At 43.9% G+C, this 21447-nt stretch overlaps 1 long non-coding RNA gene across 2 annotated transcripts in view; it reads right to left on the bottom strand.

Annotated features, from left to right (window-relative positions):
- Positions 1 to 448: 448 nt before the first annotated feature.
- Positions 449 to 21447, bottom strand: part of LOC146766656 (uncharacterized) — a 29211-nt gene continuing 8212 nt past the window's right edge. For both annotated transcript variants that reach the window (XR_014957229.1, XR_014957228.1), the window contains 2 exons: positions 21324 to 21359; positions 449 to 16158 (listed from right to left, as the gene is read on the bottom strand). This is a non-coding gene — a long non-coding RNA (uncharacterized LOC146766656). The remainder of the gene's footprint in view (positions 16159 to 21323; positions 21360 to 21447) is intronic.

The raw sequence follows: 21447 nt of genomic DNA on the forward strand, positions 1-21447 counted from the left end.
ACTGGAACAGCCCAGCACACCTGTCAAGCTGGTAATGGTGCACACAGGGATCTGCAGTCCCCACCCAGGTCAAACCTCTGTGCCTAAGAGCTCAGCAGGACAGCACTCAGCCCATCTTAAATCACCAAGATGTAGCTAAAAGGATCTTGACAGTTTTCCATCAGAAAAACCTTCATTATTTTCCAATGCAGAACAGATTAGAAGGTCTATCTATATATTATGAGGTTTTTCCTCCTGGTGCAGGAATCCATTTCAGTATTTAGAATAAGTAGCAGCCTCAGAAACTCAGCTTTTCTGATCATACAATTGCATCCTCGTAAACAAGGAGAAAGATGCTGCTCTAATCATCAGCAATGAGAAAACATCCTCTAAATGGCACATGGAACACAAAGCTGTGCTTGTGTCACCCCCACAGCTGCACACATAGCAGGGGATTCCTGGCATTGCCCTACCAGGGAGGGCAAGCCAGGGCAAGGAGGAAGAGTGGCAGGAATGTAATTTTGCCAGCAGTGTTAAAGCAGAGCAGCCTCCAGGCAGCTCGGTATTGAGTTAGGATGAGGAAGCAAGAAGTTATGATCACAGTGAATCCTTGCTCCAACTTCTATTTCCTCTCTCTTCAAGTGAGTAGGGAATCTGGGTAAGAGACAGGACTGTCCTGTTCCTGGGAACAAAACCAGGAACACCTCTGGAGAGCTAAGTCACTCTATGGAATGACAGTGAGAACTGTTACTCTTCCAAAATAACCATACAGGGCATGTTTATAACACTGATTGCTACAAACAGCATCCTCTCCCCTTCTCTTGGTCTAAAAATTACTCTGCAGACAGGGAGGATGGAGAAGATGGTAAGAAAATAGTCCTGGGAAAACAGTCCACTGAAAATATTTACAAGGAAAAACATGTATAACTTTGGAGGCAGCCAGTATGGCTGGCAGACCAGGCAGAATGAATTCTTGCCTTCAAGGTGACTGCTAGATTTATAAGACCTTTGTCTGGAGATGTCAGCATCCATAGCCTACAGATTCACATTGTTTCCCTTTTACAAGCACAGAGCACCATGATCACCACCCCCATATACCTGCCTGCTCTTCTGGATAGCTGCATCTCTGGCAACACTAGCCAGGCACTGTTCCTCCACATACCAGAGCAGAACCTGGTAGGAAACAAGGACAGCTTTATTCAGGAAAAAAGTGCAAAAATGAAACACCATTTTGGGAAGACACAGCAATAATTCATCTGCTTAAATGATCAACAAAATACTTTCCCATGTCACCTTGGCAATTGCCTGACAGCAGCGTTCCATGACCAAGAGTGGTCCAGTGGGCAAACATCCCTTCTCCACATTACCTCCCTCTCCCATCCACCAAATGCCACTCATGGTTTGGCATCGGTGGGTAGCAGTGACCTAGCACAGCAAGGTCACTCAGGGAACAGCTTTGTAGGGCATCTTGAAAAGTATTTCTTGATTTGTGGTGAGAATTTACCACTGAACGCAACTACACGCCACAGCGTTGGGAAGGGACTCACTGGAATTAATTCTCATTCCTCTGGCATCTCACCCAAAATTTCTGGTCAGAGAGCTGTTTCTGCTTCAGCATTTGTTGAAGATTCCCATTAAACACAAGTCTTCAAAGGGAAAGTCATTATTACACAAGAGTGAAGCAAAGACCTTGCTGCAGGGAATCCACGTCCCACTAGAAAGTAGAAGCCACTTCCCCAGTCTGGAATTCAGCTCCCACCACCCAAACATTTTTAAGTCTGTGTCATACTACAGTGACTCCCAAGGCATCACTACAAGATTTGTGAGCACCTTATCTGTATTTCCTTATCTCCCAGAGCTTCTCTTGCATATATCATTGTATATTAAAAACTTCTGTGGAAGAAGCAGGTCTGTGCTCATCCTTTTTGCTGTTCAACAACACATGAGCAGAAAACTCATCACCTCACTATCTTCTTCTGGGCCATCAGACTGAAAGTTACTATGTGGCTATGTCATCTTATGAAGGGTCAAAGGCTGAATATGAATTTACTCACTGACCTTCATACCACCATTTTTAACGCCCTACATTTTGCAAAGTACGTCCCAAATGGGACGATCTCATTCATTATCTGGAAAGCCAACATTTCTCATCTGCAGCCTACAGCCAGAGAAGCTGAATCATCAGCCTCTTAAGAAACTTCCACTTCTCCAGAAGAGAAACCAGCATTTAGATAACCCTCCTCTCAAATCCACTCAAACACGAAGTTGACAGAGACTCATCCCTGTTATCTCTAAAGTCTCAAAGAACAAAAAACACTTGTTTTAGACCAGTCGGTGCAATATCTGCACTACAGTTGCCTCTGTCCATGGGTGCTCCTTGAGGTACTACAGAGAAGCAGTATCTTGCACATGCAAAGGCTACAGTTTAAGCGTGAGATTGATTTCAAGGGTGACCTTAAACCGGTTTAACAGGAAAGCTGCAGTCTCTGAGCCTGCTCTGAGGAGGGGCTGGTGTGGGGCAGCTCCCACATTACTTGTTCTGCTCTAGGCAGACTAAATCCTTAAAGACAAGGAGAAAAGCAGCCTCTCCCACCCCAGGCATAGCCAGAGGGCTCCTAATGAGGGGCCCTGCTCTCCAGCTACCTGCTGCAGCATTGTCAGTGGGGGCACACAGGATCTCAGGATAGCCTGGGTTGCTGAAACACAGGTCCAGACCCTCACTGCCTTCCACACAACCCAGAATCAGCAGCAAACCTCCTCCTCTCCCCCATTCACAAGCCTACTCCATGTGTTTTGGGGTTTTTGCTTTTTATAGCTCACCTCACTTCACACCTGTGTCTTTAGCCTGAGGCCTGGGACTAAGTTGGCAAAAGCTGAAGTTCAGAAGAGAACATACCCAGCAAACAGGCCTTCCTTCTCTCACCAAACAAACCAAGCTTAAGGCAATTCCCACCTTGCAGGCCACCCAAAGGACAACACAAATAGAAACAGCCTTGCAAGCAACAGCAAACAGGATTGAAAGGAGTGTGACTTGGCTTTCCTTAGTAGAAGCCTTAACCTCCCCTGAGGTCAGATCCCACACAAACATGGGCTTTATTATCAAGGAACAGAAAGAGCCATTGAAGAGGCACCAACACCTGACAAAAAGGTCTCATAGCCCAAACCACACACTTGGTTCTGTGTAGCCACTTGTCCCTAGCTCTCTACCCAGTCCCAACATTCCTATACGCCTAAGAGTGCCACCAGCCTCCTGCCAGGCAGCTACCCCTTGGATGTCACAGGTGCTCTTTGTTTCAGGAAATAAGCAGCGAGTTATTTACTAAGTTGATTCATTCATTTCTCCCTGATGGCTTTGGAAATAGCAGATTTCATTTGGCTTCCAGCAGGTTCCACAAGAAACAAACCATGACACAAAGAAGGATCCTTGTAGTTACTACAAAATCTAGGGTTTACAATAAATTTAGGATTTTTCTCACGAGCTGTTGATACAATGGCTATAGGTTTCATACAGCATTAGTGCCTAGCTACAGAATCATTTGTTACCAGACTTGTATTCTAAGCCATGGCTCAAGTTCTCTCCAAATCCTATAATGGGTAAGTTAACATCAAAGCAAGGCTTCCAGCTGGGAGAAATTTAATGGTACTGTTTTACGCAGCACACCTTGTTAATAATAAGCAGTGCATTGGACAGACAAAAATACCTACCTTGCATATACTGAAGTAACAAGGTCACACATTCAGATGTTAATATTGGTATGGCATCATGCTGAGCTAGAAAACCTCCCAGAGCAGCTTCTATATCTGCATTACACAGGTTTGTAAGAAAGGCAGCCAAAAGTTGAAGGACAGTACAGACTGATTAGATACAAGCAAGACTCTAATGAAGCTGGGAGAAGCTAGGATAAAAACAAGATAGCCAAACCAGGCAAAGAAATCAGATACTCAGGAGTACAGGATCTACAAACCTAGAGAAAACAGAAAAGATGCTCAGGTGGGTTCCATGGCTTTGCCTTTCCCAAATGGGAACACAAGAAAAAACTTGCTTAGACAACTTTTCAGAACCATTTACATTTTATTCCCAGCCATATGCAAAAGAAACCCCAACATCAGCCTGAATTCTGACCTCTAATTGTACATTACTGATCCAGGAGTATTTGGAACACTACAATAATCTTTTTTGACATGTGTTGACTTTTGCTTAAACATCTTCAGAGTTTGACTATGTTTAGGTGCACGCTCAGAAGTCACAGCAAGCCTACAGGCCTGCTTCTCAGCTGCTCTCTGGAAAGACAAGAACATGGTAAGTAGCATTGCTTGGTTAGCCATGACAATCAATCCTGTGTGCTTCAGAGTGGAATATTCTACATCAGAATAATAAGGAACAAAGCAAATCAAACAAAAATTTAAGCTGTTCTCCAAAAAGCATTAAAAACAAAGCCAGATCATACCAGTCTCCATGTCACTTAGAAAAAATACTCTTAGAGCAGGGCTCTGGGTAAGTTCCTGAAGAGATATGTCCATAGGTAATGCAAAAAGAACAGGCTTTGCTACCTCCTGGACTGAAGGAGAGTTTGAGACCTGCATTAGAACAATGTGCAAGCAGAGACACCATTCTCATTTCACTGCTGCCTCTTGTACAGGTGAGTGGAAGAAATGACCCTCATACAGCTGTTACAGATGTCATGCTGCTTTCTAAAAGCAGAAGAGCAGGGAATTAGCTGGGATATCCATACTTGTCCGAGTGTCTAAGACTGATGGATGGTCCACAGTTTTGCAATAAATTTTAACTACTGACTTTCAAATACAGGAATATATGTGCCCCTATTTTGCTTTAGCATCACTGCTACTAAATTGAACACACAGCATATCTGAAAGCAGGAGTAGGATTTGATCCTACACCACTTCAGGCCCTCCAGTTAGAGCATCTCAGCACTTCCTGCTAATCCCAGCTGTAGATCTCAAAAGAAAAAGAAAAAAAAAAAAAAAAAAAAGCAATGCAAAGACACAATAAAACGGTGACAAAATAGGAAACTGAACCCAGTTCAGATGCCCCAACTGAATGGAATTTCTTTTCTCCAAAACATACAGGACCCTACATTTTCCAGCACTTCTAAGAATTTCCCAGAGAAAAATATTTCATGGTCTAATAAGCATCAGTGCTGAGAAAACCAGCTGACATTTCCCTCTGGGGTTAATGTGGGCTAAACATCATGAGAATTACATTTTGGCTAAGTAATTCTGCTTCCTCTTACATGATTTCAAAGCACCAATTTCAGCTGAGGTCTCAGGCCTCAATGCCTTGGGTGCCTTTGCCTGGTTTATTTTCTAATATCTGCAAACACAATCCAAGATCTGCTGAAGTCAATAGAGAAGGTTGTTTAGCTTAAAAAAGATTTTTCTCTATTATAAATTCTAAGGTTTGCAATGCTAAGGGTGGATAAGTTTCCCATGATTCAAAAAACTTGAATTATGCATTGGACAGTTATTAGAAAGCACCCTAAGCAAATACAGGTCGCTTCTGGTAACTGAGCATGAGGTATGTTATTTTTAACATGTTTGGCTAACCTCACCTTAAAAATCTCTAGTGACAAGAACTCCATGACATTCCCAAATAGTCAAATTAGTGCATCAGTGTCTACCGCTGGGAAGGTTTCCAAAGTGCCCAACCTGATTTTTCCTTGTTAAAATTTAAGTGCATTATTTCCCAACATATCTCCATTGCTATGGGGAAGTGTCCTTCTTCTTCTCTGCATGAGTTTTTCCACATTTTTGAAAGCTCCTTTTGTACTTTATTCTAATTACAGTTAAGTCAGCTTTCCCCCCCTCCTCGTTCTGAGGTTATGTTTTTAAGATCTACAATTGTTCTCCCTGTTTTCCTTTGGCATCTTCCCATTGTCCACATCTTCCCTGAAATGTGCTCAGCAAATTGTACACAATGCTCCAGCTGTTTCCCCAGGACTCTGTAGAGTAAAAGAATTACAGATGACTCTCCTGACACTGCATGAGTAACTAGGCTCATGGTTCTTCAGAAATTTAAGATTTGTGCATTCTCCTGCTGCTACACAGCAACCCAAGATATCCTCTATGCAAGATGTGGAACAAGCTGGCAAAGCTCTTCAGAACTACAAGTAAGGGATGTTAAAAATAATATAAATTTAAAATAGGGTTTCATTAGAAATTATCATTACCCTTAGTTTAAAGGGAAAAAATGAAAAAATCCCAAATGCTCTGCAGACTTTCATTAACTTATCTGTACTGTCAGTGCCAGATCTATTTTGAAGTACACAAGCCTGACAATACCCTTGGAAGAGAAAAATAAATTAGCTATTCTCTGGAGGCATTATTATGAATAGCATGTGTTCCTGGCCTGTTTCCTCTGGGCCTATTTTATGAATCAGTCCCCAGGAAAAAAAAAAATCAGTACCACCATAAGGTCACTGTGAACTCAGCTTTTTATTTCAGCAGGACAGTAACTAACCTACAAGCTCTGGGCTGCTACTGGGCTTGATCCTGAAATGAAATTATGCTACTGAAAGAGAATTAAACTGACTTCCATGCCCCAGAGTCAGCACCGTGGGTGCCTAGTTTGTGCTGGGATGTTGACAGAGGAGCCATCTCTCAGGAGGGAGAGCACCTAACCCAGAGTGATCACAGAGATCACTTTGGCAGCTTTGTGATCTTTCCATTCCAGGCTGGAAGTATTAGCCCCAGAGCATCCCCAACACTGATAGGGTACCACACAGGACCTGAACCACTTTGCAGCACAAAGCAGTGGTCCAGCTGCTGGCTAGAGGAAAAGTGCACCAAACCATTGCTGTGCAGTTCACAACAGAGAAAGTCAAAACAGTCAATCAAAAAATCCAATGTGGGTTAAAATATGAAGGCCAGGATAGAAGACAAAAATAAAAGACAAATTATTCTTCGGAAGTCCCCCAAAGTATGTATTTCCACTCATTTGGTCCTGAAGACAAGCTGTTCCCTCCCAGGTCATCATGCTCTCTTCTTTACAGACTTCACTGGCCTTTGAGGAGGCTCATAATAGAATTTTGAAGAGGAAAGGCTTGTACTGGACTATTATTAGTCAATGGTAGGAGAAGATAAAAGGAAATTAACTTATTTTTTTTTAATTCAGTGCCCAGAATTATGATCTAGATTCATCTAATTGTGCTTGGATCCAGAGAATTAGTTCCATCCATTGTAACAAATGGAACCAATTGCAAAATTTGGATGTGGGTCAGTATTTAGAATCCAAGCCAAAGGTTGACAGCAGGCTTTGTTACAACTCCTAGTATTTAAGGAGTAAGGGAAGAAAGAAATGAGAAAAGAGACACTATTTGGCACAAATTTGTCTCTGAAATGCTGAAGCTCTGGTTATCAGGATACCTGCTGCTCACCACAAACACAAAATAGAAAAAAAAAGTGTGACTAGACAACCTTCTAAAAATGATTAATAACAGAATGTACTAGGAGAAACATTAAAACACAATTCTTGGTCTGGGTGAACTTCTTTCAGTATTCTGATTGGATTTATTGCCTTACAAATAATTAGGGAGAGCCTAATAGAAGACCTAAAGACCTTCGGGCAAATAAATGAACACCAGCAATGCTTTGATGCCATTTAATCTACTGCTGCTTCCCAAAGGCTCTCTCCACCCCACTCACTGCCTCAAAAACCATTATTTTCATCTCCCAGTCTCACTGGGGCTGGAACAGCCACATAATTGTGCTGTGCTTCCAAATACTGCAAGTTGTAAAGTTGGGTTATTCTGCTTCCTAAAATACACACACAGGTTCTGGAGACTCCAGGTGAGCTAACACATTTCAACAAAGCCCATTTTATGCTTCTGTTTCAAACTGTTTTCCAAGCTCCCAGCGAGTGGGTAGGAGAAGCAGCAGTGGCCGGCGTTGGTGAGCACCATGTGCTGACTCAGTTTCCGCTCATAAAACAGGCTGGGAGCTGCAGGACAAGCAGAGCCTTTGTGAGGGGAGGCACAGAGGTGTCACAAGCCTCAAGCATGGCAGCAGGAGCCAGGAACACCAGCACGGGGACAGGGATGGGAAGCCACCCCCCCTCACTTCTAGTGGCCCCTTTTCTGAAGTGAGGGGCATCCTCCTCACCAAGCAGCCTTCTAGGGGCACCAAGACTTGTTGATGTCTGCACAGTATTCAAGGATCCTTGGAACCAAAATCTTTTAAAAGCACAGACTAAAGCTGGAATTTTGAATCAGCCAGTTCAAACAGTAAACAGGACACTCACTTTTGACAGGGAAGGGGTAATTGGCCCTTGGCACTGCTGAGACTCTCACTCTGGACAGAAGAGCTTTCTGCATACCACAGTTCAGCTCAAACACCAGATACAGCCTGGCTGCAGATCTCTGCTCTGTGCATATTAGCTAGTGCCATCCTCCTGAACAAGCTCTTTCTAGGCAGCACTATTTTAAAACTGACCTTAAAATCTCTTCTACAGAGCCAGCAGCAGTAGAAATCCTTGGTTAGACTGGAGGCTGCTTGCTTCCACCACTCACCAGCATTTCCAAGCATTTGCAGAAGTAAATTGGCTGAAGAACCGGAAAAGATGAAGGTTTCAAGAAACATTCTGACATAGGACTTTAGCACTGGTTTCTGTGCAGCTCAGGCAGCAAATGTTGACAATACCAGAAGACTGACCAGCTCTGTTCTACCAGCCCCGCTTGATAAAGGGAAGGAGTGGGGGAAAACCACAGGAATATTTCAGCTTGTTAAACATGACAGCTTCATCCCCCAAACACTGGGTACAAGGGAAGGTTTGCCTCAAGTGGCTGAAGAGGCATTTATAGCCAGAGGATGGGTGCTATGAGCAGGACTTAAATGCCAGCCCTACATAGAAAACTTTTGTTCCCCGAATAGAGCTACAGAAAAAAAAAAAATCAAGTCCTCCAAATTCTAAAAACTCTCACTTCTAAGCTTTGACAGTTTGAGCCTCTTAATCCAGGATCACTTCCTTGCAGTGGGCTCCCACCCCAATTCTGAAGCTGGGGTATGAGACCTGGGGAAGGAGTAAGTTGTCCTTGCTGCATGTGTTTTGGAGGACTGGGAGCCCTGCAACACATGTTAAGCGAGGACAAATCCAAAATGATTTTGTCTCGAGTGGCAATAGTGATGCTTTAACAGGCTGCTGAGAGTTAAATTCAATCCATGTATCTACAGGAATACAGCAAGAAGATTAACACCCCAAGCTCTTTCAGCTGGCACTTCTCTAAAATGTTTTTGTCTTTTGAGTTTGATTCTCACCCTTGTGTTTGGTGGTTTTAACTTTTGGGGTTTTTTAATAGGTTGAAATTCTAAGTTAGGCACGTAGCAAAGATCATAATTCAGACCAAATTGTAATCAGTATTTCAAATTAAGGGATACTTGCTGGGATAAGCCACATCTCCAGACCTGAATTTCTCTCTTTAAACACTAGGGTGGAATCCTGCCTCAGAGATCAGGTCAGGCTTGAATCCATCTTCTGAAGAGATCTATTGCAGCCCAGTGAGTAATGCTGGGTGAGAATCAAGAGAGCCAGCAGGCATAAAATCCCCTCCTCCTTTCAAAAATTAATTATGAAAAAAGTAAAACAACTGACATAAACAAGGGGACTCCAATCTATAAAGGGGATGAAAAAAAAAAAATAAATTTGCAACCAAAGGTTTTTTGGTCTGTTAAGAGTGATTTTCCATGCCTGTCCCATGCTTTCTGCGAGGACAGAACTGTGGGGCAAAGGGAAGAAAACCATGATAAAAACCACCAAAAGCAAACACCACCATTGCCTGTAGGAGCAAGGAAAGCTGTTCCAGAGGGAGCACCTGTGCCGGGAGAGGGCGCATGGTCCAGCAGAGCCGCAGCCCCCAGCCGGGAGCGGCGCCTCCACCTGCCGCGCTCCCCTCCAGCCCTTCATCCCTGTGTATCCGCACAGCCGCGCATCCATCATCCCCCATCCCACAAGGGCTTCTCTTCGCTCCGCTCGCCTGCTCCATGTTAGCGCTCGGCTGCCTTACATGACACCATGACCTACTTTATTTTTTTTTTTTTTTTTTTCCTCCCGGAGAATAGCAAAGCGCTGCTTCAGTGTGGCTTGCAAGGAGGAAAGGCAAAATTAAGGAGTGCTGGCAGAGCAAAGCAAGGTCCTTTTCAAAAATTCTGGGCTGTTTGTGAGAGGTTAGGCAAGGAGAGGTAAGGCCAGCCCAGGCACTCCAGACTGCACAGCTATAAACAGGGTGATAACAGGAAGAATAACAGAGGGGTCTTGTGTTTTGAATCTGAAAGACAACGCCTGTAATATCTTTACCAAAAAAATCAGAGCCCATGGAGCTCAGATCAGCTGGTTCAGAGGCAAGGGTAAGAAACAGCATCACAGGCTGCAGCAGAGACTCAGGGAAGCTCAGGAAACACAGGCTCATTTCTGTCCTCCCCTACAGACACCATCTAAGGAAAATACTTAGACCCAGAGCCTCCAAGAGAATCAATTACATGCCTATATACCAGAAAAGTCAATCAGCTTAACCATAACCCTGAGGAAATCCTGCTATCTCCACCACTTTCCAGTGCAAATTACAAATCTACATCCCTTTGAGGATGTGGATTTTAGTCTCCATATGTCTCCCTTCCCTGGTGTTTGAGAAGAGATAAAATTTCCCTAATTCTTCAAGGTATTCTATCCAGCAGACTGTCAGGCATGCCTAATAATTTAGTGAAGGGGTACCTAAAAGAATAATCTGGAAATATCTACTCCTAAAATAGCTAGAATTCAGTCTGTTCTGTGAGACCAGATAATACTTTAAGAATTTTTGATTCTCTCATCAATCCAGACTTCCTTAATTCTCGAGCTTTCAAAAGCTTGACTAGCATGATTTTAAGGGTACATTGCTTTGGTTTACCATGGCTTTCTTGAAACACAAGGATGGTTGTCCTTGGCAGGCAAGCTCAGAGCATACTTGCAGCAGGGCAAGCAGTATTAGTCTGCACTCTAACAGGACTGGAGAGTCAAGACTAGCTATTTCCAGACTGGTATTTGCCTTTTTCATTGCTGGAGAGCTTGCAGGACAAACAGAATGTATTGCCATGATTGCAGGTCAGGCCCAAAGGGTCCCCATGATTTTTGCTCTTTTCCTTTCAGGACCTGGTTTGCAGTGGGGCCAATGCAGACATAGTTTGGCAAGAACAGCACAAACCCTGGCAGTACTCATGTGCCTTGGGATAACACTCGGTGGGAATCACTGGCAGAATTGTAACCTTGAACCAGGCAGTGAAAATCTGACCTAAGGAATAGGTCCAGCAGCTGCAGGCATTAATATATTCAATCTCAGAGTTTTAATCATTACAGTGACTGCTGAGGAGGCAGCTCCTGGAGGGAGCTAAAGAGCTTTAAGGTGCAGCACTAAGATTTGAGTGCTTCTTACTATCAAGTTTAGGACCTGGCCCAACTGGACAGCTGCTGGAAGTTACTGCCACTGTACTCACCAGCCACGGATGCATAAGGCTATGTTGCTGCTGTTCAGGGAAAATGACTTTGTTTCACTCACCTCTGAATAATCCCTTGGGGTTTATTCTTGCTGAGCATGTCAGTAGCTGGGGCAGGAGTTGCTGAATGTCCAACATCTCATACTTCACCAAAATACAGACCCCATCCACCTCAGCAGTGTCCCAGATACACCACTTACCCTGTGCTGTGTCCAGCTGCACTGGCCCAAAGGGAGAAGCTGCACTTGGGAATGTTCCAAGTACCAAGCCCTGCTGGAGAGTCAGCTGCAGGCTGCAGCCTCTCTTCTGTCACATACCATCCATGTCTCCTTCATATGACCCAGAGTGGGTCATATGTTAGTAGGAGGGGGAAAAAAATCAAAAAGAATGCTGACAAACAGATCTTCACTACAGAATGCATTTGTGAATAGAAAACAGGATCCAGGGCTCACAACCTAAATGCAGATACCAGCAGCTCCTAAAAATATATCTTTAAAAAAAACCCACACCTGAAAGCTGCCCCTCAGTGCAGGAGACACTGTTCCCTTCTAAGCATCTTTTTTTTTTTTTTCCAGAGCCCTTCTGGAGCCCAGCTGCTCTGCATAATCCCTGCTTAGGGACAACACACAGCAGCCCAACACAAGCTGCTCTCAGTTTTCCACTGCAATTAGCATAGGTGGTATTTATCTTATTTTAGAGTGACCTGGCTCCTCTGGGGAAAGCCCTTGTCTCCAGTTCACTCAAAGACACAGCAGCTGCTTCTCTGCTTTCAGCATGAAGTGTCCTTGCAAATGGCTGGGATGGATGAGTAGAGGGTAAATGAGAGACAGTACCACCTAGGCACTGAGTGTGCACAGGCTCACTGCTAAACACCCGCAATTCTTCCCCAGAGGCCACAGATAAATTTCAGTGGCCTTGTCAAAGGTTCAGGGAGCTGCTTTCCAAAAGCCACAGATTCCCTGGGTTGCCCAAAACTTGCATGCAGAAGAATAAAACAATCCCCTCTCAGCTGACCCGCAAGCAAAGAATAAACACAGGAGGCAACTGGCAGCATCAAAGCACCCTGCACTCCCTTTTGGCTCAAACACGTGCTTTTGGGCTTCAGAGATGTGCAGCTGGCATGCCCCAGGAGCTACTTCCCTCCCCAGACATATGTCAGCATGCCTAGAGCACACCAACACAAACATCTGCATTCAGACAAACGGGGACTTTTGAAGCAGATCTCCAGCTCATCCCCACTCATTGCACTTTGGTTCACATCCCAAGGTGATCTTGGAGGGTGCAAGGGGCACTTCCTTTCAGATGAAGCCAGACAGAGATTCATGCCAGAGCACACCAAACACACTCCAGACACCCACATCCAATCCCAAGAACTGGAGAGTAGATCTAATCCAGAAATGCCAACAGCACTGACCTCAGCACCATCTGATTTACCCTGCAGAGCCACTCACAGTGCTCAGTGACACAGAATCCAGAACACTCTGAGCTGGAAGGAACCCACCCTCAGAGCCACTCCAGCTATGCTGTGCTCCCACCTGTCTGACTGCTTTCACCTTCTTCTCTTGCCTGGTGCTTCACTGATCAGTCCTCAGAGACAATCTCTCAGCCTTTACTGCTTGCAATTGTGACAGCTATCCCAACAGGGCCTTCGTTCTCCCTGCCCAAGATGTCTGAATAAAACAAAATTAATTCATTGCAGTTTTTATTGCTTCCAAATTTGCTTTCTACAGATGTTTCTCCCATTTCACCAGGAACCATTATACTTCAGTTTCAGCTGCAGAAAACATTAACCCATTATGAATGGGCAATATTGACCTATTTTGAAAAGCTGGTTCTAGTTCCTCTACCACAATAAACAATAGCAGCAAAGCTGTTTGGCACTAGCCACCTTCCGAGAGGCTATTCATATTCTGGTGTTTGTGCATGGTTTACGGCAGGGATTCTGCATTGTTTATTTTCTGTTTCTCTGCAGACAGTGGCATTGTTAAACAGCATGTGTCCCAGAGAATCCACCCTCTCCATGGGATCTCCTCCCAGCTATTACAGCACTTCCCAGAAACCTACTGAGCTTTGGAATAAACAAGTCTCAATGGGGGGACTGAGCCCACACCCAAGAACTACAGTGCCATGAAGCCTCCATAGCAATGAAAGTAACTTGGCTTTGCATGAAACCTTCCTTTTTCCTAATGAAAACCCTGTGCTGTCACCCTTCCTAAGGATGCTCTCTTGTCCCTTAGAGTCAGAAGACACAATAATGGACTTTTCTCAGACTTGCTCCAGCTATGATATGGACCACAAGAGAGGCTTTCCTTCTGACCCATGAGCATGGGCACCCAAAGCATTTCACCTTGGATCGAAAGAGCAGAGGTCAATCTTTGGTACAGATGAGCTGGAAAGGGGAAGCAGGGAATTCTTCCCAGCACTGAGAAACCTTCCACATAGTCAGTTTGTTTTTCCTCACCCATGCAAAGTTAGACCAAATGCCAGATTTGGGGTCAGGAAGGAAACTCCTCCAACTGAAACGACCACTATGTAAATAACTTTTGTCTTTTTATTTCCCCCCCTTGCAGTTTGGGGCTTGATAGATCCTCAGTATCATCTAGCCATTCTGCCCTGGCAAACACCCTCCCAGCAGCACTGGAAAGCCTCTGCTGGCATTTTGCCTGGCATATATTCCCTCATCTCTTGTCATGCGATACAGAGAGATGCTCTGCAACATGTTATATTAGCAAAGGCCAGGGAGGCCCTGCTGGTCTAAACATCTCATATGCAGTAAATTAGGATTGTGGCAACTTTGATTCATTGATTCAGACAGTGCATTTCATACTCACATTCCTAGGGTTTTGGGTTTTTTCCTGACTGGCAACAGATGTCCAATATTTCTGCTGCACAAGGGAATCACTGAGCAGTGAAGACATGGGCTCATTGTAGGATCTGTAGCTGGCAGCCCACCTTTCTGGGCCAGAGCAGGCCTAGACTGACAAGCAGTATCAATGATTGTTCTCCATATGGCATGAGAGGGAAATGCTCCCAAACAGCAAAAGAAACACTCAGTCCTACATTTCAAAGATTTTGCCAGCTGACCTCAGATTCAATCTTTTTTTGCATTGGCTTTGAAAAGCATTTACCCATCTATCTGGGTCTTTCAACATTACCATGTTTACAAGACATGCACATTTCATTGCTCTTCATAATTCATTCCCACTACAGCTAATCTCACACACAGTCAAAGCAGAAGCCCTTCAGAAGCACTAAACCCAGTACTAGGTTGCATAAAAATGATAGCTCCCATATGTCCTTACAAACACCATGCCAAACTGTATTGTGCTGTATTTACATTGTGTTAACATCTACCAAATTACCAAGCCAGCAGGAGAACATACACCCATTCACATTTCTAAACAAGGCTTAGAGTCTGGGTGAGAACTTAATTTTTGGTTTGTTTGGGTTTTTTGGTCTTGTTTTGGTTTTTTTTGGGTTTTTTTTTAAGCAATGCCTATGGGAAAAAAAGAAAATTTTAGCATAAACTTGGTCTGCAGTTTTATGTTACTTGCCAGAACTAAAACATCTGCATCCTGCGGTATCAGTCCACTTGAGGAATTTGTTAATTCAGAGGCAGCTAGAGTTTTGGATGGTATTACCCTTGGGAGAGCTTCCTGTCATCCTGACATTTCACGTGGTTCAAAAGAAAAGAACTTAAGCTACCATGACTAAATTTTTTCTTTTATATTTCAGTTTATTTTCAAGTGTACATTTCTACAAAACAGGGAATCAGGTCCAGTAATACAAAAACTGAAATTACACTCTGGAAATTTACTTCCTATCCAGGGATATTTCCTGGCTATCAGCCTTCTGATTTTCCTGGACCTGGGCTTTCTTTACAGCTACTAGCTGATCAATCTCAATGCTTGTAATAAGAGTCCCTCACCATAGTTTTTCAGATGAGCACCAAGACCATTCTCTAGGGAGACACAGAAAGACATGCCAAACGGATCTGAGTAATGGTCTGTAAAGCCTGTTTCTCCCTAAGAGCAGCAGAAGAAAGACAAATTATGCTCTAGACCTCCTGCCCAAGCTCATGAAATCTTTTTCTGACCTGTCTAACTAAGCAGTAGATTGTATTTATAGGCAAAAGACTGGGACCTTTCCTTTTAATCTATATGGTTACAGGCAATACCTCTCATTACTTACAGTTGTACACAGTCATCAGTAAGACTAATTCTAAAACCTCTCTGAGAAATACCAAACTACCTGGCCCAGATTTGAAGCAGAGGCTGAAGTCAAGATACAGAAAAAGTTACCTGTCCTTTAGAGGTAGGTTCTGGGTTCTGACTGAGCTACAGTTTCAGGGGAATTATGGCTGCCTCTTCTGGTATAAAGAGATGTTCAGCAGGATTTGGGTCACAAAGTGCATCAGTGCCCAAACCAGCCAGATCTGAACACTGGAGACAACAATGAGGAACAAACCTGAACCAGACCAGAGCTGGGGACATGAAAAGTGGGTCATACTAGACTCTGTTGTACAGAAAAGCTGCACAGCCTCAGAGCCCTGGTGTAACAGGAGGGTTACCTGCTGAACCACTCAGGCAAGCTTTCATCATAGACTATTTTTCTTGCTGTTCCTCATAAGTCACACTCTTCAGCTTCTCTTACACAGGTCAAAGGACGTGTCAGCTTTCAGTCTGCTTGCTTAGGGTTGATCTAAACAGACACAGAGGAAAGATAAAAGATCTTTTAAAGATTTGCTCAGCTGCCCATAAAACCTGAAACACCAGTGTAGTGGAGTGGTAACAGGCCTCAATTCTCCACGCACTCACTCTTATGCATCATTGCAGGTGTATCAAACTACAGATTTAAATTAATTTGTCATTATCAAAATACCAGTTTATAGCCATTATATTGATGGCAGAAGGCAAAGCACAAGAATGTTTAGTATTCATCATACATGCCTTATTATAACTTTGTTTATTCTTCATGTTTGAGACGTTTGTTGGATCTAGAACAAAAGGAGCACAGACCACTACTTCCAGGCAACAAAACTAATGGAGATGATTTTTAGATACTTCTGTTTGAAACTACACATGCATTTGCTAGACAATGCAAGTTAAAAGCTTTGTAGTCACCAGCTTGGGCATAAAGCCCAAGGGAGTTTCTGGGTGGTCACATCCAATTCTCCAGGCTGCCATATTTTAGACAGCATTTTGGATCATCTCTACAACTAAGTTCATGCTGAGGTCTTGGATTTCAACCAGGGTTTTGTCCTCTTTTTCTATCTGTGATGGTGCTGCTGTTGCTCTCTTTGGTCTTCTAGCAGCATACACTGACTATTCAGGGTGAGCAAGGTATGATTCAAGAGAGGATCTCATGCTTGAAGGAGGATTTAAGCCCATCCATCAATATTTTTAAAAAAGGTCACTCATTTTGTCAGGAAACCTAGTAGTCTACATCAAAACTTGTGGTTCTTTTTTGCTACTTCAGGCTTGAATTGAAAAAAAACCAAAACATACGGTAAAATGCCCTTCATTTCATCAACACCTTTCCTCTCCCTTGTTTCTTTGAGGGACTCAGAATCTGATTAAAAAGGATTGCCATAGGCACAGGTAGGTCACAAAGGTTCTGACAGCCTCTACTATGCAGGATGGACCAGCTGTGTTTCTAAGAACAGATTCAGCCACTCTGGAAGGGAGGAAGCAAGCACAAGAATTTGCCTGTGGTCCACAACTTATTTATAGCCACAAATGCAGCTAGAGCTCAGGTCTTGCTGGCCACTAGGAAAGCACAGTCTGAGCTTCAGCCATCTGTTTGAAGGTTAGGCAGCCTCCATCTCTGCCAATTCCTAAACTTTAATGAAAACAGTGTTGTTCCTTTTTTTCTTCCTTCCGTTGAAGCTCCTCCCAAGCTTAGATTTAAGAGCCTAACAGCAACATTTTAAAAATACCTCTGTGATTTGGGACCACAAGTCACAGTAATTTCATGCAGACACTGTGGTGAAGACTGACCACTGACCAACTCCTACTATGGAAAAATTTTGGCCACCATCATCCTGAAAGATGGCAAGGAAAGGGCTCATCTCCAGAGACAGTGCAGCCTTTGAAAAACATTTTAGTAATACTTTGTCATACACAGCATCAGAGCTAGAGTTGCTAGAACTCATTCCTCTGGGACATAAATGCTTTTCCTCAAAATGATATTTAAACTATATAGTCATTGTTTTTGAGTACAGTTCAAGACATTCCTTTCCCCTTAGCATATATGCCTCTTTGACCTTAACCTAGGAGTTGTGAGAACTCTGAAGGACTTTTGGTAAGTGATCCATACCGTATGTGAAGAAATATAATGAATTACTCTTTGAGTCAGGGAATGTCCACTATCTAAACTTCACATTTCAGTCTGGGTAACAAAACATCCTAGAAAATCCAAATTTACCCAGGAATGTACCTGTATCTTTTGTGATTAACTTATTTCTAAGTATCTGAGTAGTCCAGTTCTCTTAACATTTGCCCTCAAGTGGCCCTTCCTATATCTTAAAAAAAATTAAAAAGGGAAAAAAAGAGCAAACACTCTCTTCCCAGAGCATTGGTGGGATCTTTTAGCTGAAAGAGCCAACTGATGGGTTTCACAATTTTGATGTTTAATTTCAGTGTAGAAGAGAAACCCCACCCCTTCACCTTCCACAAAAGCTTCAGGAAAATGCTTCAAGACCAGTATTTGCTGCTAGCAAAAGGCTCATTGCACACAACCTCCCAGGGGAAATCTCACAAGAGGAAAGGCTCTCCAAGACAAAGATCTCTTCCAACCAGCAGGAAAACAATATGCCTGCATTAATTTACTCAAGATACTGGGCCTTTTGCAGAGCTGTGCTACAGATTTGTGCAATACTCCATATTGCAGACCTCAGGGCTCTAAGGAAAATATTAAAGAAGGGGAGAAGAAGCCTACAAATGGAGAATTCTGATTTATGGTCTTGCATCTTGCACCCTTATTAGGGCAGCTCAGGGGAGGTCAGGAGTCCCCAGCATTGTACCCAGGGCTAAGTGAGCACCCAGCTGATTCATTTTCACACACAAATCCCCCTTTCTGAGAGGTGCTCTTGTTACTCCCCCACTGCCCACCACAGGCAGCATTTGTCAGCCTCCAGCACACAGAGGTTGTTCCTGCCCAAATCAGCTTCCAGTCCTGATGGCCGAGAACACAAGGTGCTCAGTGTTCACACACCTGTTCACAGCCAAGAACAGAGCCCAGGAGCCCTGGATGGTGATCAAAACCCTTATCTCCCTCACATGCTTGCTATCAACAGCTGACAGCATGTGGTCAGATTCAAACAAACTTGAAAACAAACTTGTACCTGAACACACTTGCCTATACAACAGAGTTGACTTTTCTTCCTTAGCACAAGTCCTACCTAGACCACTACTCAACAAATTCAATGACCTCCAAAGACCACAGGAAAAATAAGTGCTCTAACAAACTGTTTGATCAGTAAAGAAAAGGACTTAGTACTTCTGGGATGATTGGAAAAAAAATGTGGAATGCAAAAATGAATGGTCACAGAAGAGAGGCTTGGCAAGGACTCCATGCCAGCTGAGCAGCCCTAACATCTGGGAGCAATGAGTGCCTCAGATCAGAGGCTCTCAGCCATGCTCTCAACATCACAAAGTGTTTCAAAGCAAAGGCTAAGGTGGGGGCAAGGCTGCATTTACTTATTGGCAGCACCCAGACATGTGCTGACAGAGGGGCCAGGAAACCAAGGCAGTGGGAGAGGCCACCAGTCATGGCTCAGCAGGCAGGTAGGGAGATCTCACAGCACTTCATCCACCTCCATCAGGGCCTCAGCACAGCCAGGTTTGCTGCCAGGGGCCAGCAATGACCATCAGTAAACTACCACAAAGCTGCTCTCCTCAACCCACACCAAACCACAACCCTTCTCCAGAGCAATGAACACTGCAGCTGAACTTCCCTATTCACTGCCACCTTGAAAAATAAGTATGAAAACACGTCATCACCAGTTTTTCCTTTGTGCTGCATTGGACTTTGCTATTGCCTGTGTCTTGCTCCTCACCATCATCCTAGAAACATCAAGTACTGAACAGACCAGGATAAGAGAGGGCCTAACACAGACACGGGCTCCCTTGAAAGATAAAGGGCAACCACCAGGAGGATAAGTTACAAATATTTGAACTTCCACATGGACAAAGATCACCTTAGAAAATACTCTGAAAGAAAAGAATTCCCCATCTTCTTATGTTATTTAAAAACTGCAAAGACTTCAAGAGAGGGAAAGGTAAGTGGACAGTCAGTCAAACACCAAAAACCTTGAGTAACTTTAACAGCACATATAATTTTGGCACACAGATTACTTCTCCAGACAGCTTCTGCAAGGCCTAAGCAGCTTAGCAAGATGGTGAGAAAATCTGAAGTGACTGAACCGTGATGCTATGAATCAGGCCAGCCTTTTCTAGTGTGGCTGCCGCTGTCATCCCAGACTTTGGCTTTGCCTGCAGCCCACCACTGAAACCTTCCATCAGGCTGCTTGTTTACCTGCAAGGAAAGATGGCTTTAGGTTCAGATGTTAGTTTAGACTTCACACAGGCTCCCATTCCAAATCCACTACTTGTTTCCTGTTGTCATCCCACACCTTCTCTTACATAGGCAGGCTGTAAATGCATTAACAACCTACACCATTCTTGCTCAGTTATGACAGGGGCCATAAAAAAATAGAAGTTATGAATGCATCAAAGCCTGCAAATCTCCCTTCCTCCCCATTCTGCTCTAGGCTTGTGCTTTTTGGTTTTGTTTTTTTTTTTCCCTCTCCTCTTTCCTGGGAAATGTGATGAAGGAGGGTGGAGTGGCTGGGGCTACGTACAAATATTCAGACAGTCTCTTAGCAATAAATGGATCTCAGTCAGTTCTATTATCTGTCTGGCTGTAGCTCCCATTATCTGCTGTGAATTGTAGCAGTGATCTCTGGAACAGCATTCGGGCACCATCATTACTTCCACACCCTCCACAGACTGCACTGTAACAAGGCATGCTGGATAATACTTGCCATTAGAAGAGGGAACATAAAGGCTTCAAGCTATGACTAACACAGTAAAAGGCTCTGCATGGAGCTTTTACATTCATTGACCAGGGTTTGTTATTAAAGAAAATTCTAGGTTCAAAACCTAGACCTGCATTTTATACAGCACATCAGCTGACTTATACAAAAAGGTGATTTCATCCTGCTCACGCTCACTTCCCCACTCCCCTCAGCTAAATCCTCATGGAAGGCTGCAGCTGGAGAGTGGGGAAGGCATAGCACAGGCCTGCCTGGAGCACAGAGTCCCCAAAAGTGGGCCATAAACCCAAAGCAGTGAATTTGTCCGGGCCAAAGTGCCTGGGAGCCTGCGAGGCACCACAAATGCGAGCACCACAGGGAGCATCCAGCAATCCAGAGCTGAAAGCCTCCAAAGCAGCACTCACATGGCTCCTTGTTAGGAACAGGAGTTTTGGGATCCAAACCCACATCTTACTTCCTCATGTTTTTCACAAGCCCTTCCATTTGTTTGAGGCCCATCTCAAAAGCCTGAAATGAAATCCAATATCTTCCCCCAGGGTAGGATGAGGGTTTTAAGAGAAAAAAACCCCATAGGTCTCCCTCCCATAGCCAGCAAGGCAAGGCCACAAACATGAGCTCCACCAAAAATCATTTTCTGACGGGTTTCTACCTGGCAATGGATTGGTTTCAGCTTCCCGGGCACAGAATCTCTGGACAGAGGCTTTCCTGAAACTGGGATATTTCAGAAACCGCCCTCTCCTGCACAGCTTCCCTTACGCTTTTCTCACTTGGACACCTATTTCACAGCAGAGCTTAATATCTTACTTACCCATCATTCAGCATGGCTGAAAAATTAGTCATCAACCTAAAAAGTTATTAAGAAACATTTGATACTATGATTGCTTTCCTGTGGAATGAAGCAAAGGGAAGAGGTAGGGGAGGGAAGGTGGGTC

This window comes from Lonchura striata, chromosome 9 (assembly GCF_050655825.1).
Source record: "Lonchura striata isolate lonStrDom1 chromosome 9, ASM5065582v1, whole genome shotgun sequence".
Classification (NCBI taxonomy): Eukaryota; Metazoa; Chordata; class Aves; order Passeriformes; family Estrildidae; genus Lonchura; species Lonchura striata.